The sequence below is a fragment of the Vipera ursinii genome (genome assembly GCF_947247035.1).
Source record: "Vipera ursinii genome assembly, chromosome: 3".
NCBI lineage: Eukaryota > Metazoa > Chordata > Lepidosauria > Squamata > Viperidae > Vipera > Vipera ursinii.
Genome location: NC_139516.1, coordinates 157,610,312 through 157,635,838, shown reverse-complemented (window position 1 = coordinate 157,635,838; position 25,527 = coordinate 157,610,312).

The window sequence follows — 25,527 nt, the reverse complement described above, 5'->3', positions numbered from 1 at the left end:
AATAATTTGAACAATCAGAATTTATTTTCTGATTCTACACCATGGTGTTCTTTTTTCTCCATTAAATAATCTTCTTATCCTGAAAGAATTGTGTTGATGTTGAAAATTTGTCCTCTACATGTGGACATGTAGATCCTACATTCCGAAGGCTGCTAAGGGACTTTCAGAGTATTATCAAATTAATGAGATATTTTTTTTAACTTCAACATTATTTGACATATTCTGAATTACGTATATGGCTAAATTCTAATTGCATCTTAAGGGTGATGATGCCTAACATTTTGCACTTAATTATTCACAGTCAGAAATGATAGAACATGAATCTGTTATGAACAGAACATATAACTAGTAATATTTTTGCACCTGGCACAAAGAGAAAGAAGGGGGAAAGGTAGAGTAGGTAGTGAAAATGAAAGTTATATGCCACAATATTTAAAGTCAAAGTGCATCACTAACTCAGCCTGAAGTTGCAAAAGATAACTGCTTATTGTCAATATATTGATGATCGTTGAACCAATGGTGTTAACCAATCCCTGAACCATTCTCCAAATTGTTTCACATAGATAGTGAATAAATGGAAAAGTTCTAGAATCTGTCATACCCTACACTGGAATGTCCCTGTATATAGGAACTCCCCTGCCAAAAAAAACTTCTGCTCTTCATTACTGACTGGAAATATGCATTTAAGTAGAAACAAGACTATCAAAACACAGTGCATCCAACTCACAACACCTGCAGGATATTATGATCAATGGCATCAAATGCTGCCAAGAGGTTTTATAGAATCCAGAGGGCACACTCACTCCTCCATCTAGGTCGTGATAAAGGTATCTGCAACCAAAGCTGTTTGAGTTCCATAACTAGATGTAAATACCTATTGGAAAGCAACCAGATAATTTATTTCCTTTGCAATCCTCTGTAGCTGACTTGCCACCTCCTCAATAACCATCTCTAAAGAAGGGAGACTGTAGACTGGCAAAAAACTTAATTAAACATGACCAGTCCAAGGAGAGATTTTTCAGGAGAGATTTTACCACTCCTCTTTTAAGGCAAGTAACATTATGCCCTCCCTTAGACGTTGATTATTTCTTAGATCTAGCTGCTCAAACCTGGCTAGTCATCCAAGAAGCCAAGAGGCAAATGGATCAAGCCCACTGACAGCAACTACTGATCAAGTCATTTATATTTATTTTATTCTTTGTCATATACTGGTATAAAGCAATATTTCATTTCATTTCATTTCATTTTATTAAATTTATATGCCGCCCTTCTCCCTGAGGACAACTTCTGAAGGCAAGCTGGTCCACTGATTAATTGTTCTCACTGTTAGGAAATTTCTCCTTAGTTCTAGGTTGCTTTTGTCTTTGATTAGTTTCCATCCACTATTTCTTGTCTTGCCTTCTAGTGTTTTGAAAAATAAGATGACCCCCTTTTTCTTTGTGGCAGTCCCTCAGATACTGGAACAATGCTACCATGTCACACCTAGCCCTTGATAGCCAATATTCGAGGGTCTGCCACAAAGAAGTCAGGGTCAAACTATTTGTAAGAATTTGTAAAAGTCTTAATGGTTGGAAATGAATTCATTTCTTTTTTTTCTTTTCATTGCCATTATGATTTTTCTTCTTTTCTCCATTATATCACCACATAGTACTCTCATCCTCCAATGTACCATCCGCTGACAGTTTTAAGTTGAGATGTGCTTTTATATTGGACAAAAATATTTAAAGAAATAAAACAGCAGTAGTTAAGGGATATAATGTATGAGCTCATATTATTTCAATTATTTAGTTCTTTCCCTCCAAATTTCTTTTATTAAAAGTGGACTGTGTGGCATCATTTTAGAATCCCTGTGGCTTCTCATTTCTTAAAAACTTCAGGGAGAAAAAGCTACATTGAGCCAAGAGATGCAGGCTCATACATCACTTTGAGAAACTGAATAATTATGGTCTTCCTTTTTTTACAGAACCTTCCGGAATTTTAATTAGCTTTAGTTCACAGACAATCTGAAATGTATGGTGGTTTCACAGTTGCCAACTGGCTAAGATAATGAGTTATAATTAACTGTGATATTTGCAACTGTCACTCTACAGAGTGAATTAGAAGGAAAATCACAACATATCCCAATGAGGTTATTGTTTAACGCTCTCCACTTTCCCATATCTGTCTTTTGCAGGGTTAGTTGGAAGGTGTCATAAAAACACATAGTTACAGTTTCTTTTTATGTCATTATCAGAGCGTTTATCACCTGCAGCTCGTTAGAGATATAGAAATTCTACATTACCACTCCTGGTAAGGTTTATATTTAAGTTCTGAGATGCTATATTTAAGTTCCCTTCAAATTTTGAAGATTACTAATTATATTAATTCCAAGCCTATCAAACAGACCAGATCTCCTTATATGTTCAAGGATCTTACTGGAAAATTAGTCATGATCTGATTCTTTCAGGGTGGCTATAGTCTAGGGAGGAAGGTATGAAAATGGCAGCTTATCTTCAATGCCAATCTCCTTTTTACATGTATCATGTGCAATATACATAAATAAGTGGTGAAGCTTCATGCATTTACCATCACCTAAATTTCCTTATTTATTCTGCAGCAAACACACTTATAGTTCCATTCATAAGTCCAATTCATACTGCCAAAAAGAGGACCAAAAAATAAGCAGATATCCACATTTGGTTTACCTGTGACTAGTATTCTCTTCCCCTTCATGGATTACTGCCTTGTCGTGGTGAAGGGGCTTGCGTAATTCAATGAAGCTATGAGCTATGCCGTGCAGGGCCACCCAAGACAGACAGGTCATAGCAGAGAGTTCTGACAAAACGTGATCCACTGGAGAAGGAAATGGCAACCCACTCCAGTATCTTTGCCATGAAAACCCTATGGACAGTACCAAAAGGCAAAATGATATGACGCTGGAAGATGAGTCCCTCAGGTCGGAAGGCGTCCAATATGCTACTGGGGAAGAGCAGAGGGCTAGTACTAGTAGCGCCACAAAGAATGAAGTGACTGGGCCAAAGCCGAAAGGACGCTCAGCTGTGGATATGTCTGGTGGTGAAAGGAAAGTCCGATGCTGTAAAGATTTTTTCTCCATAGGAACCTGGAATGTAAAATCCATGAATCAAGGCAAGCTGGACGTGGTCAAACAAGAGATGACAAGACTGAACATCGACATCTTAGGTATCAGCGAACTAAAATGGACAGGAATGGGTGAATTTAATTCAGATGACCATCAGGTATACTACTGCGGGCAAGAATCCCTCAGAAGAAATGGAGTAGCCTTCATAGTCAATAAAAGAGTAGGAAAAGCAATACTGGGATACAATCCTCAAAATGACAGAATGATCTCAGTTCAAATCCAAGGCAAACCATTCAATATCACAGTAGTCCAAGTCTATGCCCCAACCACCGGTGCTGAAGAGGATGAAATTGACCGGTTCTATGAAGCCCTACAGCACCTTATAGAACTAACACCAAAAAATGATGTCCTTATCATCATGGGGGATTGGAATGCTAAAGTAGGAAGCCAAAAGATAACTGGAATAACAGGCAAGTTGGGCCTTGGAGTACAAAATGAAGCAGGGCACAGGCTGATAGAATTTTGTCAAGAGAATACGATGGTCATAGCAAACACTCTTTTCCAACAACCCAAGAGACGGCTCTACACATGGACATCACCAGACAGTCAACACAGAAATCAGATTGACTATATGCTCTGCAGCCAAAGATGGAAAAGCTCTATACAGTCAGTAAAAACAAGACCAGGAGCTGACTGTGGCTCAGACCATGAGCTTCTCGTTGCAAAGTTTAGGCTTAAACTGAAGAAAGTAGGGAAAAGCACTAGGCCACTCAGGTATGAATTAAATCATATCCCTGTTGAATATACAGTAGAGGTGACAAATAGATTTAAGGAATTAGATCTGATAGACAGGGTGCCTGAAGAACTATGGACAGAGGTTCGCAACATTGTACAACAGGTAGCAACCAAAACCATCCCAAAGAAAAAGAAATGCAAGAAAGCAAAATGGCTGTCTGAGGAAGCTTTGAAAATAGCGGAGGAAAGGAGGGAAGCGAAAGGCAAGGGAGAAAAAGAAAGATACACCCAATTGAATGCAGAATTCCAGAGAATAGCTAGAAGAGATAAGAATGCCTTCTTAAATGAACAGTGTAAAGAAATAGAAGAAAACAATAGAATAGGGAGGACCAGAGATCTTTTCAAGAAAATTGGAGAGATGAAGGGAACGTTCAATGCAAAAATGGGCATGGTAAAGGACCAAAATGGCAGGGACCTAACAGAGGCAGAAGAGATTAAGAAGAGATAGCAAAATTACACAGAAGAACTATACAAGAATGAGCTTAACGTCCCTGATACTCACAATGAGGTGGTCACTGACCTTGAGCCAGACATCCTAGAATGTGAAGTGAAGTGGGCCTTAGAAAAGCTGAGCAACAACAAAGCTAGTGGAGGTGACAGTATTCCAGCTGAGCTATTCAAAATCTTAAAAGACGATGCAGTAAAAGTGCTACACTCAATTTGCCAGCAAATTTGGAAAACTCAACAGTGGCCACAGGATTGGAAAAGATCAGTTTACATTCCAATTCCAAAGAAAGGCAGTGCCAAAGAATGTTCAAACTATCGCACCATTGCACTCATTTCTCATGCTAGTAAAGTTATGCTTAAAATCCTACAAGCTAGACTTCAGCAGTATGTGGATCGAGAACTACCAGAAGTACAGGCAGGATTTCGAAGAGGCAGAGGAACTAGAGATCAAATTGCCAACATACGCTGGATCATGGAGAAAGCTAGAGAGTTCCAGAAAAACATCTACTTCTGCTTCATTGACTATGCTAAAGCCTTTGATTGTGTGGATCATAACAAACTGTGGCAAGTTCTTAAAGTGATGGGTGTACCAGACCATCTTATTTGTCTCTTGAGAAACCTATATGCAGGCCAAGAAGCAACAGTGAGAACTGGACACGGAACCACTGATTGGTTCAAAATTGGGAAAGGAGTCCGGCAAGGCTGTATACTGTCGCCTTGCCTATTTAACTTATATGCAGAGCACATTATGAGAAAGGCAGGGCTAGATGAATCAAAAGTTGGAATTAAGATTGCTGGAAGAAATATCAACAACCTAAGATATGCAGATGATACCACTCTAATGGCAGAAAGTGAAGAGGAACTGAAGAGTCTCTTGTTGCGAGTGAAGAAGGAGAGTGCAAAAGTTGGGTTGAAACTAAACATTAAGAAAACCAAGATCATGGCATCCGGCCCTCTCAATTCCTGGCAAATAGATGGGGAAGAAATGGAGGTACTGACAGATTTTATTTTCCTGGGCTCCAAGATCACTGCAGATGGGGACTGTAGCCAAGAAATTAAAACACGCTTGCTCCTCGGGAGGAAAGCCATGGCAAATCTAGACAGCACACTAAAAAGCAGAGACATCACCCTGTCAACAAAAGTGTGTATAGTCAAGGCTATGGTCTTCCCAGTTGCAATGTATGGCAGTGAAAGTTGGACCATAAGAAAGGCTGAGCGCCAAAGAATTGAGGCCTTTGAACTCTGGTGCTGGAGAAGACTCCTGCGAGTCCCTTGGACTGCAAGGCAATCAAACCGGTCAGTCCTAGAGGAGATCAACCCTGACTGCTCTTTTGAAGGCCAGATCCTGAAGTTGAAACTCAAATACTTTGGCCACCTAAAGAGAAGGAAGGACTCACTGGAGAAGAGCCTAATGCTGGGAAAGATTGAGGGCAATAGAAGAAGGGGACGACAGAGAATGAGGTGGATGGATGGAGTTACTGAAGCAGTAGGCGTGAGCTTAAATGGACTCCAGAAGATGTTAGAGGACAGGAAAGCCTGTAGGAACGTTGTCCATAGGGTCACGATGGGTCGGACATGACTTCGCAACTAATTTCTTGAACTCCCTTCCCACACTATGCGTTTAGCTGAAAGTTTAATAACCTGCAACCCAAGATCACATCCACATCTGGGTCGCCCAAATCCCTGGGTACAACAAAATTGCTTCCAAATTGCATTTTTTAAATGTGACAGAAGGGGAAATTATGAAGTATGTGTATGTGGTCATGTGAACTGAATTTAATGAAACTTGAATTATATTTAAATATGCCTAATTAAATCAAATTCAGTATTTATCCTGGCTCACTAACCTTTTAAACTCCAGTACTTTTCTTTTTCTCATAACAGTAATCATTCATTGAAACATTCATCCTGACAGGAAAAGAGTAAGCATATTTTATATCAGTTGAGTAGGCCTTCATAATATCTGACCTCAGCATATCTGAGAAATACGTGTTGCTTTTTAATCAGCCATTTATTTCATGTTGCATATTTTCCTACAACTTATAAATTATTTCACATTTACAAAGTACATATTGGTTGTTGTATTCAGTAAACATGGCTACATCAATCTTCTTCAGTTGGTTACTTCAAGTCAGAAAAAAGTTAGATCGATCACTGTAAAACTGTGCACTGAAAAAATCAAGTCAAGATATGCATCTCTTGAGAAGGGTCATGCCAAACTGTGCCTTTTTGTTTTATTTGATTTCTTTTCTAGTTTAAAGTGTTATATTTTAATGATAAAAATCTGTGCTTATTTGTTTTAGTAAGATTTTTCTTCCTGGTAAGTTTGTGGATTATTTTGCTATTATAGGTAAAAATATGGTGCCTCTTATGCCATATAAGACAAAGCATCTCGCACTCTAGGTATCCTCCCAGGGACAGGAGAAACAATAAAGAATAAACCTGGTCAGCTCAGCCTTAAAATACTTAAAAGTCCAAGGAATGTTGATAAAGCTGGGACAAATATAGGAAGTGAACACTGGGATGGAAGGGCATTATAAAATATTAAGTCTCTAGAAAGAAGCTCCTTTCATAAGAAGAGCCTACCATCCTATTACCTTATAGCAGACATGTCAAACCCGTGACATCATGTGACATTGAACAACGTATCGGGACAGTTTTGCCATTGCCGGCAATGGGGTAGGCGTGGCTTCTGGATGACGTGTCCAGCCTGCGGGCCGGGAGTTTGACTCCCCTGCCTTATAGTGTCACAATACCTCTGACGTATCTAAATATTGAATATGATGCTATATATACAATCAATTGCTGTACCAATGACCTTACTCTATCCAGATTATACTCTATTAGTATAATCTAATTTGCAGAGAGACAAATTGCATCTTGACCCATTTTTATGCAACAGATATGCGACAGGAGCAACATTCCAGTTGCCCAATATGCAAATGACTTGAAAAATATAGCATACTCAGGTTTATTTCACTTTTCTATCTTCTTTCCAACTCTCATCCAAACCTACATCCCCATGCAGTTCTAGCTCTCTTGTTACTCTACGGTCCTTAGGTGCCATTCTTCTCTCTCTCTCTCTCTCTCTCTCTCTCTCTCTCTCTCTCTCTCTCTCTCTCTCTCTCTCTCTCTCTCTCTCTCTTTTTGTCTTTCCAAATATCCACTCACTTTTTTCTTTTTCTGCTTTCTCTTACCCTGTCCATTCTACTCTCTCCATTTCTATCATTCAATCAACTGCCAACTATAGCACTTCCAATCTGGATACTACTATCTTTCTGCTCTGGCCCCATGGCTCAGCATTACTTTCCTGGCTGTGCAATTACAACTATGATCTTTTCTACCTCTTGGCTTCTGGTTGTGCTCTTTGTAGCTAGTGCTAGGCTGGCTACCAAATCTAATTCCCTTCTTTCCTTGTCACAACTCTCTCTGCTAACTGGCATCATTCCTCATTCCTCTTCCTGTCATATGTATTCTCATTTGCCCAACTCCAATCCATCTGCTTCCTTCTACTTCCTTTGCAACTGGAGCTTCAAGACTTCCAGATATTTCTAGTTGGCCCATTTTAAGTTCCTCCTCTTTCTCTTAAACTGACCCACAACAGAGTATACACAACCTGCTCCATACGTCCTCGTGCACACATACACAGCAACCCACAAACAAATGTAACATGAGGAAAGAAGAGAAACATTCACATATATAATATGTTGCTTTCTTACAGAGATGAAAATATTGACTCTTCTTATGGTCACTACTGATAAAAAGGCTGAAAAGAATTTCAGAAACCATCTTCAGCATATTTTCCCTTTTACTTTTTCAGATAGAAGCAAATTCTCCTTCGAGATAAGTTTAACTCTTGTTGTTTACATCTCTGTGAGTTTTCTTGGCAGCAATGTGGAAGCACGTTTGCTATTGCCTTCTGTTTTTTGAGGGGGCAGTAATGGTTTTGACTTGGCAGTCCAGTTATGAGCACTGTGATTTCCTACTAGACTTTTGACTTGGCAATCTAGGCATGAATTCTGGGATTTGCTACTGATCTCCTCTCCAAATATTAACTAGGTCTGATCCTGCTTAACTTTCTGAAATCAGTCTAATAATGTCATAAAGGATGATCTTTGGGTTTTTAAAACTACATCTTTTCTACTTCAAAATGTCCAGAAACTGCCCTCGGATTTTCAGCAATTACAATTAGAAAAGATGGCAAGGATTGCAGACACTTCCAATAAGCCTAATGGCAAATTAATATTCCTCTAAAAGAGAGGATCACATTGCAGTCAAAATGTGTCCTATTCAGGAACTGGGCAACTACAATCTCTCTGGAGTTAACGAGAGACTGTCAGATTACCTGCATGTTTTGTGTAAGCTGCATTTTTGTAAGCAGATGGCAGGAACTGTGTTTTAGTGGCCAGCTTGTGATTGGCTTGAGGCATTCTACCAGGCTTACTGTATAATTGCTAATGTTGTCTGTTTGAATTCTGAGCTTGACTGCCTCATCTCTTAATCATTTTTTTTAATTCTTTGGTTTTCTTTAAATCTTCAGACTGGCAAGTACTATTGAGATCACTGGTGAATGTCCTTTAATCCTTAAAAATGTATGTGATTTTTTTAATATATAGCAAGAAGATGATTATTGTTGGCTTTGGAAAGTTTCACATGGATCAGATGGACTTGATTTAAGATTTGGATGTTGACTGAAAGAATCTTCTCTCATGAGAAAAATCTTTTTTTTACTCAGTACTGATAAAAAAACTTTGATTACATTAGTGGACACTAGGTGATTACTTTAAAAGAAACCTTTGGCTCAGGGGACAGTAGGCTTTTGAACCATTTTGCTCTTTATCAGCAATGACTACTAGTGTAATTATAAAGGAATGCAGATGTTAGAACTTTCTTTGAGGATTTTTAAGATTGCAGAAAGGAAAAAATAATATAAATATAAAATTAATATATTTGACTAAGGTTAAACTAATGGGCTGTATTTGGGGAATGCTTAATGACTTCTTGATTAAGACTGGATGACAATGGATATTTCTGGTAGTGTTTAATCGTTGGGGTTTTGTTTTGAGTGGGACTGAATTTTGATTATTTGAAAACAAAAAATGAAGATCGCATTTATTTAAAGGGAACGGATGAATTCAAATTAGGTGCAATAGATGTACTTTGTAATACTTACCTTGTCATTTATGACCATTCCTACTGGACGTTTGCTGTTTAATAGGGATGAAGTTTTAAAGAGGTTTTTATAGAAACTAAGGGGAAGATAAGGAATAAAGAGATGTTTGATTTTAAGAGATTGTGATAAGTCCTTAATGTTGATTATAGTTGATGTGGATGAATGATGGGGTAGGGTCTTTTTATTTTTCTATTTTTATTTTAATCCTTAATAAATTATTTTTAAAAAGAGAGATGCCAGGGAATGCAAAAAAAAAAGACTTGGGGAATGCATATATTGTAGCTGTGGGGCTTCAGGTTTCAAATCAAATAAATCTAAGACATTTTGAAAATTTAAATGTCAATGGAGAGGAATTTCATATATAAATGAACAGTCTGGTCACACAATCTAAACCCTATCAAGTTCATTGGGACTTGATGCTTAGTGTATATAAGACTCTAAAAATCTTCGTATCACTTAGGTTCAAAGGTCCAAAATTTTGCTTTGTGCTTTGTTTTCTGGTTATTTTGAGTTTGTAAAAGTATCTCTCTTGCTACAGCATTTTATACACATTGGCTTTCAATAAGAAGCTCTATAATTTTCACTTTCATTGACATAAAGAAAGCTGATCTAATGGTCTGAAAAAAGAAGACAAACAGCCCAGGATTCCTTTTGTTTGCAATTAACTTTTAATCCATTAAATCTCTTTACCAGCTGTGAGGCTGCCAATTTAAATTTATATTCCATGGACATCAATGGCTTTCTTAGGTAGAAGTCAAATAACTGAAAATACTATGAACTGGAGGCATTTGGCCTATTTGCTAATAATACATTATAACCATCTTTGAGAGGAAATGGAGAAATGTTATTATCTGGAGAAGAATATCCTGAACCTATTCTGCCAATGCTGAATCTTCTATTTCAAGTTGAGTTCTACACTGATTGCTCTCAAATGAAACCAGACTGCTACACACAGAAACAGAATGTGCGTAGAACAGAGCATTGCTAATTAAACGTAGAAAGTGTCCGATGAACCTTCCAAGATGTTCCACACCCATTTGCACTATTCAGGTAACCCTGAGGGCACAGATAAACCTCCAAGTGGCTTCAATGACTCTCAGAGAAAGTGCTAATGACCAGATGACTGCAAGGAATACAAATGCTTCTGTTCTCCACCACTCAGTCAGAACTGAAGAAGTGCCTTGGATGAGAAGCAACAAGTTTTTTAAGAAAAAACAAAGAAAATCCAGTTGCCTCTTGAAAAAGCACCTTTGGAATAATGATAGTATACTTCTATATAAGAATTCAGAGCCAGTTCAAAAGTAGCTTTAGGTGTTTGGGTTCCCACAAAATCATCTCTGTTAAACAGGTGACCAGATGTATTTCTAGCTCAGTTCAGATGGTGTGAAACAGTAGGTAGGTTGGTATTGATGTTGTGATTCCATTTCCCCATTGAAAAACAGAACCCTTTTTCACCCTTTCTCCTCAATGTTGAATGTTCATTTCTACAAAGGAAACAACACCTTGTTGGTAGCTTCACTTGGAGACAAAACAAAACAAATAGGTATCAATTTGACAAGTGTTCTCCCTTCCCCAGTTTTCACTTTCTCAGTTTGTTCTGAGAGGAAACAAGGACATTTTTTGCTTCTAGAACTGTCACATCCATTCTTATTCTCAGCATTTCACATTAGCAGAAGTGAAAACAGTCATGGGTAGCATTCCAAGCATTTCCAAGATTTGAGGAATGAAAACATTGGCAGTAAAAAAAAAGTGTTCTTCTTAGCCATTGCCTAAAACAGCACTCTCCTGAGATTAAGCTTGCTTCCCTCTTTGGCTTTTTTGAAGAGTTTTGAACTTTCTTACTAAGATTGTGATGTTTTGGATACTCCTGTGGCTGCTCTTACTTCATTGTGTTTCAATTTATAGTGGATTCCATTTTAAAGTTGCATTTTGATTGCTATTGTTGAAAACTGCTTTGGCCTTTGTTGGATTGAATGAGCCATAAACTGGAAAGCTGAATGGAAACTGAAAAATAAAAATGCAGAATGTGTTTACAATGGACTAGAAGTGGGAGAAGGACAAAGTCAAAAAGGACCAAGTAACCTGTGCTGGCAAAGTGCCAAGTAGACAGCGAAAAGCTGCTAACTAGCATCTTCTTTTATGACTATCCCTAAAAGTATCAACCACAACTAAACATTTAATGTTTTGACTGTACTTATAATTGTCTATATCAATTTTATAACTTTGTTCTAATATCTATATAATTTGTCATTTAAAAAAAGGATTTATACATTGCCTAAAGGAGTGAAGTGAGGTATCTAAAAATAAAAGAAGGGCGCTTACCTGCACACATTAGCACCAAGCTCCTGGCTCAGCAGTGTACTTTGTCACCATATAAAAATCTCTATGTCCATTATAATAGCACCATGTGCATCTCTTGGCATCAAAAGAGCAATAAATTTCTTTTTACTCATTGGCTAGACCCAAAAGTAGTCATATATCTCACTAGTGCAATTTCTTCCATCATCTTGCTTTCTAAGAAGCATTGTGCAGAATAGCCAAAGCAGTACATTATCATCCTTCATTATAGCAAATTCCGGGTGTGGTAAATTTTGAAGAAGAATGGCAAGAAAACAGGATTGCTGAAGAAATAGAATATGTCTGCACATTGTAAAATCTTTTTTTAAATCTTTGTAAACCAGCTGATTGATAAATTAATGTAATGGCCATGAGTATCTGGCAAAAGTTGAGGGCATAGAAAAATTGGATAGAAAGAAAAGAAATGGAGCCTCCTGGTTAGAGGTTACAAAATGGATGCTTTCCAAAGAACTAGGGATTTTGCAGTGCTTTGAGTTCAGATCCCTTAAAACTTTTTAAAGTAGCTGCCACAAAATCCCAGGAAAAGAGCTTATGTTTTACTGAGAGAAAAGTGCAGAGACAAAAATGGAAAGATTTGGCAATATCTGCAACTGAGGAATGATTGTTGAAGATGATAGAACTTGCTGACATGGCTAAATTGACTTCTTTGATTAGACAAAAGACAATATCTATCTTTATTGGTGACTGGAAACACTTATGGACTCTTTGAATATTAACTTGTGATTCATGATTTGATGATTAGATGGGATAGATTATAGAAAGAAGAGAGTTATGATGTAACTTTAGAGAGAGAAGTTAAAGTACAATTGTACCCACAACTACTGTGAAGAAGTTATTTTTTATATTTCTTCACATCCATATGATGGCATAGGAAAAATTAAAATATGCTATGAGAGCTGAAATCATCACATTTCTCCCTGCATATCTATTTTTTTTTTTTAAAAAAAAAATAGAGTCTGCCAAAGTGTGTTGATTTGTTTTCTACACTGTTCTTTGTTTTAACTGACTGAATGGTGCAGAGTGACAGGTTGTTTTATCATGAGGTAGCCAGCAAGTTGGTAATTAACCATGTAACTGCTAGACAAAAATATTCTTTAGTGCTAGCAATTAGCTCTAGTTCTCTTTTCCAGTTTTGCTTCAGAGCATGGATGAATAAACAAATGAAAGATAAGGTTTTTCTACCTTTCCTTTAAAATAAAAGACTATTGACTATAGAAAAGAAACAGTGGGCAAATATCCTTTATCTCATTTGGAAGTTACCTTAAAATTTATAGCTTTTCTCAACAAATCTCAGAAAAAGTTTCTGACTTTGTCTTTTTGCTTCCTACCACTTTTTTTTAAATCTCCTCAGTGTTGTTTAAAATAAGCCATTTGTGGGATATTCAGTAATGGTGAGGAAAGAAGCCATGGCTTAGAATCAGTGGTGGGATTCATCTGATTCGCACCAGTTCGGCAGAACCAGTAGCTAATTTTTTGTTGCCCAGGCCCAGAATGGACTTCCAGAAGTGGCATCCACACAGAGATCTGGTTGTTCACATATTTGAATCCCACCACTGATTAAAATAATGCATAAAGCTGGTCTTAGTCTCACAAAACCTAAACAGGATTTTCTTAAAATCTGCTTTCACCATAAAGAAAAAACTAATGACCAGTACCAAAAAGAGGAGTTTAATCAAAGATTAGTTGTGAATGTGCATCAAGAGTGCAATTAGGGTTTGCCACTGTAATAGATCTAGAAGTCCCCAAACTAATATCTGACTTGACTCCCAGCTAGTAGACTATTTTTGAATATTTAGTGAATATATCCATTGTCTTCTAAGGGGAATAGGATTCAGGAGGAGAAGAAATAGAAGTTATAAGAAACAGATTTATTTTTAAATCACGTATAGCTTCTGCAAAGTCGCGTGGTCGCACAGAGAGACGGACACTTGAGCTGGGTAGTATTTCTTTTATTCGGATCAGGAATGAATCTGGAACAAAGGGGTTTACCTGGTGTTTCTTATACCTGCCCAGGTGAATGATGGCCAATAGAATTGAACCTGGGCTTCCCGCCAGTGCATGTGGCCAATAGGTTTAAACCCTGGCTTCCCGCCAGAGCTGACTATGCCGGGGGCTGTCAAACTTGCTCCGTCTGGCTTTTCCCGCCTCAGCGGTTATTGCCTGGAGCTGTCCAGCCCCTGCTGCGCTGGCATTTCCTGTGTATGCTAGCAGCATACACTACACCCCTTCCCCCATAGTGAGGATTTTCCTCTGTCATACCATCTCCAACTATATACACATATTTACAAAACATGGTTACAATGGATACAGTTGTTGATCTTTTTTTTACTGAGCATGCCCAAGATGGCGGACGTGCTCGGCTAAGCTCCGTTTGGAGCTGCAGCAATGTGACGACCCTGGGAGCCTCACAGGAACATTCTTTTCTGTGAAGGACTTGGAGGGGGGACGAGGTGAGCCTCTGTACTGTTGTCTTTTGGCCCCGTGAGCCCTGAACTCTCCGAGGTTTTTCCATCTGAGCCCGGAAGAGTTTTAGAGGCCTTAGAGGATGCGGAGGAGCTGAGCAGCGCTCTGTGCTGCATGATCAGCTGTTCGTCGGACCAGCTGTTTGTCGGAAGGCTTGCGGACTTGCGAACTCTAATGGAGGCTGCTGGAGTGCCCGGAAGACCCAGATATTCTGCGGAGCTCTACTCTAAGCGGCACCGACCAGCTGACTGCGGATCCGGGAGGCATTCTCGAAGCCTGTGGAGCCCGGGACATCTTTTTAGAGCTTGGCGGTGTTCCGGAGAGCCCTTCAGCTGCTTGGGGGAGCCGCGTGTTGACTGATTAACTACGAATCGCGGCTTGGAGCAGCGTTGGCGTGGAAAAGTGTTTGTCGGCTTTTTGGAGGGCCCCGGCTGCTCGGAGGAAGTTTGGGAGAGCTGTGTGGGTCTGGAAGATCTGATTGAGCCCCGTGTTGAATTTCTTGGCGCCGACCAGCTGACTGTGCTCCACGGTGCCGACCAGCTGTCTGTCGGCTTTCCGGAGGGTCCTGGCTGTTTGGAGGATTTTGGGGAGAGCCGTGCAGGCCCGGAAGAACTGGCAGAGGCTTTTGCTGTGCTTTTTTGGCTCCGACCAGCTGTCTGTGCCCCGCGGTGCCGATCAGCTGTTGTCGGAGCCCGGAACAACTTGATGGAGCCGGTGACCTTGAGGAGAACCTTCCAGTTGCTCAGGAGCCGGATGCTGGTTGAGTTACAACTGCCATTATGAACTACGGTTTGGAGCAGCGTCAGCGTTTTAAGCTGGAGTGGTGGAGACGGCCCTGGTTGGCGTCTGAGACGGTTGGCGGTGAGGGGGTTGGAGTGCCGCGACCGTCTTGGTACGGTGACTATGGCTGGGTGGAGTATGGACTTTTATGCCTGGACATCTGGAGGCATGGACTATTATGCCTAGACATCTGGAGGCATGGACTATTATAGTTCACTGGACCATATCCTTGAGCCCCACTCCGTGACTTTATGGGTTTTTACCCTAATCCATCTCGCTGACTGGTTTCGCCTATTGTCCTCCCTTTTTCCTTTCCCCCTGGGCTGTGGAAGGTGCCGGGTGTATAACCACTGTGAGAGAGTGGTTAAGAGTTAAGAGCTCCATCTATTCCGTCTTAGAGGTGAGAGCTCTAGGCGGTATCTCTCTCCCCGGCTGTATATCTCAGGCTGCTCCCCGGTTCTGACCGTTGTGAGAGAACGGGGATTGTCCCGGGGTTACCCAGCTCTAGTGGCAGAAGAGCTGGGTTTGCAGTCTGGATACTCTCCTTCCATTTTTAAGATCCTCCCTTTTTATTTATTCGATCTGGGTCTGTTTTTGCTGTATTACCCAATTTTACCATGGCTTTGAGGTACTCCAGCACGGTTTTACTCGCTCTCAGGGGTGCCCCCCCATCCTGGGAGCGACCCGCCTTACCTTTTAATTTACCTCTTGATGACGGGTCCGACTGTTGGGACCCTGAGAGATGGCCGGGCAGAAACAGGGGCCTAAGATATAAATTTAACAAGAGGCCCCTGATTACTTTTTAGCTAAATTTTTTGTAGGGTTAGGGAGGGGGGAGGGTTGTGGTTGGTTGGAGAGGGGGGGCACTCTGCCAACTGCTGTTCAGACCAGGCCTAGTAGAGATCGCGTTGAGAGGGAGCCGGGGTCGGTCATCTCTGGAGTTCTGGAGCGAGTCCTGGGAATGCCAATTCCCACAACGATAGGGAATGGCTGCAGGTGTAAGATCAGAGGGCCGTATCGACCTCCGGGAGGGCCTCTCCGCTATCTGCAAGCGGTGAGGCGCTCCGACCCTCTGCCTTCGACCCAAGGCTCTGGGAGCGAGGAAGCGCAGCCACCTGAGCTCCGACTGGTGTACCTAAATGCCAGGTCCGTTGCTAATAAGGCTCCCCTCATCCGGGATTTAGTCGAGGGTGAGCAAGCGGACCTGGCTTGCATTACGGAAACCTGGTTGGGCCCAGAGGGTGGTATCCCCCTGGTGGATCTTTGCCCACCAGGCTTCCGGGTGCTACACCGGCCTCGGACTCAGGGTAGGGGTGGGGGAGTGGCTGTAGTTATGAGGGAGACCTTATGTCCGCAGGAGGCCACCGTTCCTCAGATAGTCGGGTGTGAATCTCTCTTATTGAGGTTTGGTCCTAGGGCGCAGTTGGGCTTGCTGCTCGCGTACCTTTCGCCTAGTCGCGTAGCAGCAGCCCTGCCTGAGCTTCTCAATATCCTCTCAGGGCTGGTGATTGAGTTTCCTAAACTAATGGTTTTGGGAGACTTCAATCTACCATCCCTGGGAGGAGCATCTGAGTTAGCTCGGGAGTTCATGGCTTCCATGACGGCCATGGACCTGACGCAGGTAATTCATGGACCAACCCATGAGGGAGGCCACACCCTTGACTTGGTTTTCTTATCTGGTCGGTGGTTAGATGATCTTGGTGGGGGCTCCCCAATTGTTATGCCCCTGTCATGGACCGATCATCATCTCCTGCGGCTGGTCTTCCGTTTTGCCACTCCCCACCGTGGGGTTGTTGAGCCAATTAGATGGTTCCGCCCCAGGCGCTTAATGAACCCTGAGAGGTTTCAGGCAGCGCTGGGGGCCCCACCTGCCTCCCCAGCTCACAGCTCGGCGGATGCCTTAGTGGAGGCCTGGGAAAGGACGGCCACAGAGGCACTTGACCGAGTTGTACCCTTGCGGCCCCTGACCCGGCGCAGATCCCAATGGGCTCCATGGTTTTCTGCGGAGCTCCGGGAGATGAAGCGTCGGCGACGGGGCCTAGAGAGCGTCTGGAGGTCCACCCGATCTGAATCCGACCGATTGCGACTAAGAACCCATATTAGGTCTTATCTCGCTGCGATGAGGGTAGCGAGATCTAACTATTTCGCTGCCCTCATCGCGTCCGCAGATAATCGCCCGGCCACCCTGTTTAGGGTGACCCGCTCCCTCCTCAACCAGGAGGTTAGTGGGGATCCCTTGCAGGGGCGTGCCGAGGAATTTAGTCAACATCTGTCGGACAAAATCGCTCGGATTCGGACCGGTTTGGACTCCGACTGGGCAGTATCAAACGATCAGGACACGAGCGATCTTGTCGATGTCATCTGGGAGGAGTTCGATCCTGTGACTCCGGAGGAAGTGGACAGGATCATGGGGAGGCTGAGCTCCACCACATGTTTATTGGACCCGTGCCCTTCCTGGCTGGTTTATGCAGCCCGGGAGGGGACACGAGGCTGGTTCCAGGCGGTTATAGCTGCTTCTTTGAGTGAGGGTAGTTTTCCCGCCGCCTTGAAAGAGGCGGTGGTGAGACCTCTCCTCAAGAAGCCTACCTTGGATCCGGCTGTTTTGAATAACTTTCGTCCGGTCTCCAACCTTCGCTTCCTTGCGAAGGTTGTTGAGAGTGTGGTGGCGCACCAGCTCCCTCTGGTCCTGGATGAAGCGGATTATCTAGACCCATACCAATCGGGCTTCAGGCCTGGGTACAGCACGGAGACGGCATTGGTCGCGCTGGTGAATGATCTCTGGAGGGCTCGGGACAGAGGATACTCCTCTGTTCTAGTCCTATTAGACCTCTCAGCGGCTTTCGATACCATCGACCATGGTATCTTGCTGCGGCGTCTCAGGGGATTGGGAGTGGGAGGCACGGTTCTTCAGTGGTTCTCCTCCTATCTCCTGGGACGTTCGCAGTCGGTGTTGACGGGGGGCAGAGGTCGACCGCGAGGCCTCTCGCTTGTGGAGTCCCTCAGGGGTCGGTCCTCTCGCCCCTTCTGTTCAACATCTACATGAAACCGCTGGGTGAGATCATTCGTGGTTTTGGAGTTGGGTATCATCAGTATGCTGATGATACCCAACTTTTCATTTCGACCCCAAACCACCCCAGTAATGCCCTCGACGTGATGTCCCGGTGCCTGGAGGCGGTCCGGGTCTGGATGGGGAGGAACAGGCTTCGTCTCAACCCTGACAAGACGGAGTGGCTGTGCGTACCGGCATCCCGGGATATTCAGGATATCCCACCCCTCATTATGGGGGGTGAGTCATTACCTCCTGTAGATAGTGCTCGCAACTTGGGAGTCCTCCTAGATTCACAGCTCTCTTTAGAAGACCATATTGTAGCTGTAACTAGGGGGGTGTTCGCCCAGGTTCACCTGGTGCGCCAGTTGCGGCCCTATCTAGACCGGGATGCCTTGCGCACGGTCACTCATGCGCTCGTGACCTCTCGTCTTGATTACTGCAACGCTCTCTACATGGGGCTACCCTTGAAGACCACTCGGAGGCTCCAGCTGGCACAGAATGCAGCCGCGAGAGTTGTGTCGGGGGTCTCCCAATACTCCCGTGTTACACCTTTGCTCCGCAAGCTGCATTGGTTGCCAGTTGTCTTCCTGGTGAGGTTCAAGGTGTTGGTAATGACCTACAAAGCCCTCCATGGCATGGGTCCAGAATACCTTGGGGAGCACCTGCAGCCGGCGTCAACTTCCCTCCGCCCAGTACGCTCCCACAGAGAGGGCCTCCTCAGGGTGCCGCCGGTCAAAGAATGCCGACTGGTGGCCCCCAGGGGGAGAGCGTTCTCTGTGGGTGCACCGGATTTATGGAACCATCTTCCGGTAGAGCTCCGGATGGCGCCCGACCTCCGCTCCTTCCGGCGCGACCTTAAAACCCATCTCTTTAAGGAAGCGGGCCTGGCCTGATGGGACGGGGTGGGTTTGTTATTATGACTTTAATTTTAAATTTGTACTATGGGCATTGTTTAATCATGTTTTAATAATTTTAACTTTTGTATCTGTCTTTTACGTATTGCCCTGTTAACCGCCCTGAGTCTCTTGAGAGAAGGGCGGTATATAAATTAAATAAATAATAATAATAATAATAAATAATAAATAATAATCTGTTGCCCCCTTATGAACGTACATAGTCAGCGAGGTAGCTTGGCGCTTTGTGTGGCCTACTTGACCTTCTTGGTACATGTTCTTCCGGAGGTATGGTGGCGTGGCTATTCCTTCCTTCCTGAAGCTCCTGTTGAGGAAGGTTGCTGTGTGTCTGTGTGTGTGATTTGCTGACTCCTGGTGACTGCCTGGTTTCTCTATCAGACTCCTGCCTGTACAGGGGTTGCCATTGCTCCCCCCCAACCATCCTCCTTGGTGAATGTGTTTGTATTGGCTTTTGTGTTGGATCTTCCTCCTCACCCCCCCCAGTGTGTCCTCTGCCACCCTTTCAGGAGTCCTTTTCCTCAGTTGATCCCCCCTCCACCCTTACTCTGTAGGAAAGGGGCCCTGTTTGCTCTATAATTTCCCCTAGGACCCATGGATAACCCGTACTGTAGTTCCTGGCCCAAATGAGGTCCCCTGAGGTAAAATGTGTCTTGATCTTGGGGTTCCCTGTGTCTGCGGCTACTCTGTCTGGATGGAGCCTGTCTAAAGTTGTAATGAGGCGTCTCCCCCATCTGAGTTCCGCTGGGCTTTTGCCTGTGGCAGTGCACGGTGTTGCGTGTTGGTGAAGGAGGAATGTGGCTAGTCTTTGCTTCCAATCTCCCTGTACTATGCGCTTGAGTGCATCTTTTGTTGTTCTCACGAATCGTTCTGCCAATCCATTACTGGCAGAGTGGAAGGGGGCCGAGGTGACGTGTCTAATCCCCAAGGTCCTCAGGAACACCTGGAAATCCGAGGAAGTAAATTGCGTTCCATTATCTGACACGATTACATCAGGCAACCCATGTGTAGCAAATATCCCCCTCAATGCTTGGATGGTCCCTGCTGATGTCATGCTGCTTACAGGTACCACCTCAAGCCATTTTGAATGACTATCCACAACTACCAGAAATGTGTGACCTTGGAATGGGCCAGCGTAGTCTATGTGCATCCTGGACCAGGGTGAGTGTGTTTCCTCCCACTTATGGACTGGTGCATGTGGTTGTTCAGGCCATGTCCTCTGGCATGTGTAGCACCCCGCTACCTGTGCTTCTATCTCCTTGTCCAACCCTGGCCACCACAGGTAACTCCTTGCTAGAGCCTTCATTCTTACTATCCCTGGGTGTCCTTCATGTAGTGATTGGAGAACTCTTTCCCTGAGCCTTGTGGGAATTATGACTCTGTTTCCCCACAAAAGGCACCCTTTGTGTGTGGACAGTTCAAACCTTCTTGAGAAGTAAGCAGTGAACTCTTGCCCTGGTGATTTGTCTTGCCACCCACTACTCACCCATGAATGAACCCTGCTCAGAACCTTGTCTTTTGGTGTCTCTGTGGCTATGTCCTTCGCGTTGAGGGGGCATTCTGGCAGTTCTTGGATTGCCAGGATTTGGGCAGCCGGTGCTGGGTCAGGCTCCCTGTCCATTAGGAGCAGTCTGCTGAGACCATCAGCATGCCCCATCTCCTTCCCTGGTCTGTGTATCAATTTACAAGAATATGCAGAGAGAAATATTGACCATCTTAGCATTCTAGGTGACAAAATCTGTGGTGTTTGTTTCTCTGTTGTGAATAGTCCTAATAAAGGTTTATGGTCTGTGAAGATTATGAAATCTCTGCCATACAGGTAATCATGAAATTTCTTTACTCCAGCAACCACTGCCAGTGCCTCCTTGTCTATCTGGGCGTAGTTCTGCTCTGCAGCTGACAGGGTTCTGGAGTAGTAGGCAATGGGAACCTGAGATGGCTGAGCACTGCTCCAATCCCATAAGGGGATGCATCGCACGCAAGACAGATTGGCTGATCTTCCCTGAAATGGGTGACAGTGGCATCGCTTGCTAACATGTTTTTTAGTGTTTGGAATGCTTTTGCATGTTTGTCAGTCCATTCCCAAGGCGCTTGCTTGTCAAGTAGCCTATGTAGGGGTTCTGCAATTGAGGCTTTGTGAGGCAGGAATGTGTGGTAGAAATTGAGGAGCCCCAAGAACGCCTGCAATTCAGGCTTGTTTTTGGGAGCAGGGGCTTCTTTGATTGCCCTCACCTTTGATGCAGATGGGTGGATGCCTTGAGCATCTATCCTGAACCCCAGGAATTCTGTCTCTGGGACCCCAATCCTGCACTTCTCCCTTTTGAGTTTGAGACCTGGCCCCTGAACCTCTCAAGGACTGTCCTTAAACGGGTCGCCAGCATGTCTGGGGAGCTGGCTGCGATCAGGATGTCATCAAAATAAGGGCAAACCCCTGGTATTCCCTTAAGCGTCCTTTCCATCACCTCCTGAAATATTCCCGGCGCTACGCTAACCCCAAACTGCAACCGGTCTACCCGGAACGCTCCCTTGTGAGTGATGATCGTTTGTGCTCTAGCAGCCCCTGGGTCTACCGGCAATTGCTGATAAGCTTGGGCGAGGTCCAATTTAGCAAACACCGACCCGCCTTGTAGGGACGCTAAGATGCTGCTGACTGCAGGGACCAGATAGGAATGGGCACTTAAAGCTCGGTTTATAGTCCCTTTATAATCAGCGCAGATACGAATTTCCCCATTTGCTTTAATTGGCGGTACGATGGGAGTTTCCCAATCTGCTCCATCAACTGGTGTTAACACCCCCTGGTCTACCAGCTTATCCAATTCCCGCTCTATCTTTTGCTTTAACGCAAATGGAATACGCCTCGCCTTCATCCTTATGGGTTGTACCTGGGGATCTAGTCTAAATGAGATTGGGGGACCCGTGTACTTTCCCAACTGCCCATCGAACAGGTCCACGAATTCCTCGCAGACTGCTTCTAGGGACAAATGGCTCCGTGTCTGATTAATCCCTGTGATTTTGATGCCCAAGGTGTTAAACCACCCTAACCCCACAAGGCTAGTCCGCTGGCCCTCGACGACCAACACACTTAATTTACCCTTGAATCCCTTGTACTGCACCCACAACAATGCCTCCCCCCGGATTTTGATCGGTGAATTTTGAAAGTCAGAGAGGGTCAGTCTGGATGTCCCCAAGGGAACCCGTTGGCCGCTCCGCTTGCAAATGTCTAAAAACGTTCTGGCGGAGATGATGGATACGGCTGACCCTGAGTCCAGCTCCATCAAGCAGGGGACCCCTTGCAGCCTCACCCTCAGTTTTATTTTTCGGGCTAGTGCCGCAGGAGCCCCTGTTTTGAAAATTCCTGGCCGTCCCGACGTGTGACTCACAGTCAGACCCAGTGACCGCTCCCCAGTACCTGTGGCATACTGGAACTCGGCTTCCACCTCGTGTAGGCTGTCCCGCTGCTTGCTTCTGCAGACCGCCGCGATGTGCCCCGTTTTTCCGCACGACCGACACTTCGCCAACTTGAAACGGCAGGTAGACCGGGGATGCTGTCCTCCGCAGCTTGCACAGCGGGTAGACCGGGAGCCGCTCGCACCGCAGCCAGAGCACTGGGTAGACCGGGGCTGTCCATAGCCGCTGTTCAGGGTGGACTGGGAGTTGCAGCCTCAATGCTGGGTAGACCGAGGGCGATTCGTGCTGTGAACGTGAGGCTGGGTAGACCGGGGTCCGCTCGCTCCGCATCTGCACTCCTGGTCTCTCTCGCCTGCCGTGGTTGGGCTCGGTTCTTTTCTGTTGTCTCGGTCGGGGTTGAAGGATCGCTGAGGCCGGTTGATGGCATCCACCTCCAGCTCTGCCCCATCTGCATCGGTGCCTCTTCTCACCTGGTGGATGGATCCGCCTTCCCTCGTCTCGGGCTCCTCGGCTGCATCCCAGGCTAGGAGTTCGTCTTGGACATCCCTCAGGGTCAGTTTCTGCTTAGCAAAAAGTTTCTGGCGCAGCTTCCTGTCCCTCACCCCACAAACGAGCCGATCCCATAGCCTAATTTCTAGATTTTCAAAATTGCAGAGGCGAGCTGCCAGCCTCAGAGCTGCCATATACTGTTTGGCAGACTCACCTGCTCGCTGATCCCGTTTTTCAAAACGATACCGCCAGGCGATCTCGGACGTCTCGGGCTTGAAATGTTCAGACAGCTTCGCCAGCAATTCGTTGTAGCTGACGGAGTGAATGTCATCGGGTGCGCAAAGTCCGACCGCCAGCTGGTAGGTTTCTGTGCCGCAGCTGCAGAGCAGTACCGCTGCTCTCTGCCAGTCCTCCTTCACCCCGTTCGCCCTCAGGTAGCATTCTATCTGCCCCACGAAGGCTTCCCACTCCTCAGGGCGGCTGCTATTGAAAAGGGGATACTGACCCAGTTGTGTCATCTTGTCGTCTCGGTTGTCCTGCGTCTGGATCCGGGGCTGCCGATTGGATTCCGTCCACGGCTAGCGTTGTCCGATGCAGGATCCCATCCTCGTCGCCAGTGCAAAGTCGCGTGGTCGCACAGAGAGACGGACACTTGAGCTGGGTAGTATTTCTTTTATTTGGATCAGGAATGAATCTGGAACAAAGGGGTTTACCTGGTGTTTCTTATACCTGCCCAGGTGAATGATGGCCAATAAAATTGAACCTGGGCTTCCCGCCAGTGCATGTGGCCAATAAGTTTAAACCCTGGCTTCCCGCCAGAGCTGACCATGCCGGGGGCTGTCAAACTTGCTCCGTCTGGCTTTTCCCACCTCAGCGGTTATCGCCTGGAGCTGTCCAGCCCCCTGCTGCGCTGGCATTTCCTGTGTATGCTAGTAGCATACACTACAGCTTCTCTGCCCATAAACCCTAGAACAGGCATGTCTGTTCTGTACCAGCCTGCTACCGGCCCTGCAGAAAAGGCAGGGACAACCCCTTTACAAACGGCAAGAGGCTGGAATTATGCCTGCCAAATTTATAGCTACAAAAACAAACAAGACACGAACCAAGAAACAGGAGCTTTAAGAAACACGAACTATCCAAGTGGTTGCCTTCAGCAAACCAGCCCTCCCCACACATTCCCCTTATATAGAGTTCAGGGCGTGGCTTCTCTCTGCCTCCTTCCGAGGTGCCCCATTGCCTTCCTCTGTTTACTCCTAATTGACTGCCTCCTGCGTCGGGCGTCCTTGAACAGGGCCAGCTGTGGGTCATCTTCATCCACGCTGTCAGGCTCACACAGCTGGGTCTCCGTGGTGACCAAGTGGGAGGGGCCTGGCTGAGGGCTCTCATCAGCAAGATCTTCAACTCCCTCAGCAAGGTCTTCAACACCCCCCTCCTCCTCCTCTGAGTCCTCCGACCCAACTGCCGAACCCACAGGCTGACCCTGAATCACAATAATGTCAAACTCGTGATGTCACGTGATGTCGTGCAATGTATCTGGACTTTTTCCCCATTGCTGGCAAAGGGTGGGCATGGTTTCAGCATGACACATCTGGCCTGCAGGCTAGAAGTTTGACATGCCTACTGTAGAAGAACTGGAACCAATAAAATCAAGTTTGTAGGGAAAATATAGACAGACATATGAAGGAAGTGGGGGGAGATATTTCTTTTCAGTGCTGTTAGTGTTCAACTGTGAAGTATTACTCTGTACTTCCATTCTCTGTGTTTGTTCAGGGTAATGGCTGCCTCCTTCCTGCCACAGGTGTATGGTTCACAATCAAACTGAAAATCAAGCTATCCACATAAGCTTCCTTATTTTCCAAGGATGCACATTATAAATTTCGTTTCAAATAGGGGGGGAAAAAGGTAAAGATCAAGATGGTCTTATTTGATAAAAGGAAGAATCCAGAACAAATTCTCCTAGCAGAAACTATCATATTCTGCTATCTATAAATTGCAATGACAGTCCAAAAGTTTTCTGATGAATGAAAAAGGCTTATTGCAATGTATATGATATCAAAAAGGCTACAAGTTATTACATTCTGCACAAAACAAACCAGACAAAAATTACATCTCTGATCTCATGCAGGATGGAGCAAACTTGTTCAGAAACCCAATGTTTCAGTTCAATCATGTTTAATAAATTATTGCTGAAGTATGATTTTTTCCATGCTGGCTCGCACACTACATCAGAAAAATACGAAAGGTATGACTAAGTGGGTATTGTGGTGACCTGTAAAACCTACTGAACAACTAAAAGTATGCTTCAGCTAGTTGTTCCCCACAGGCAGATCTAGCTTTGGAAAAATGTAAGGCAAATATGGCAGGGACAAGGTGGCTCAGTGGGTTAGGACGCTGAGCTTGTCGATCAGAAGGTCGGCAGTTTGGCGGGTCGAATCCCGAGTGCCGCGTAACAGAGTGAGCGCCTGTTACTCGTCCCAGCTTCTGCCAACCTAGCAGTTCGAAAGCACGTAAAAATGCAAGTAGAAAAATAGGGACCACTCCGGTGGGAAGGTAACAGCGTTCCGTGGGCCTTTGG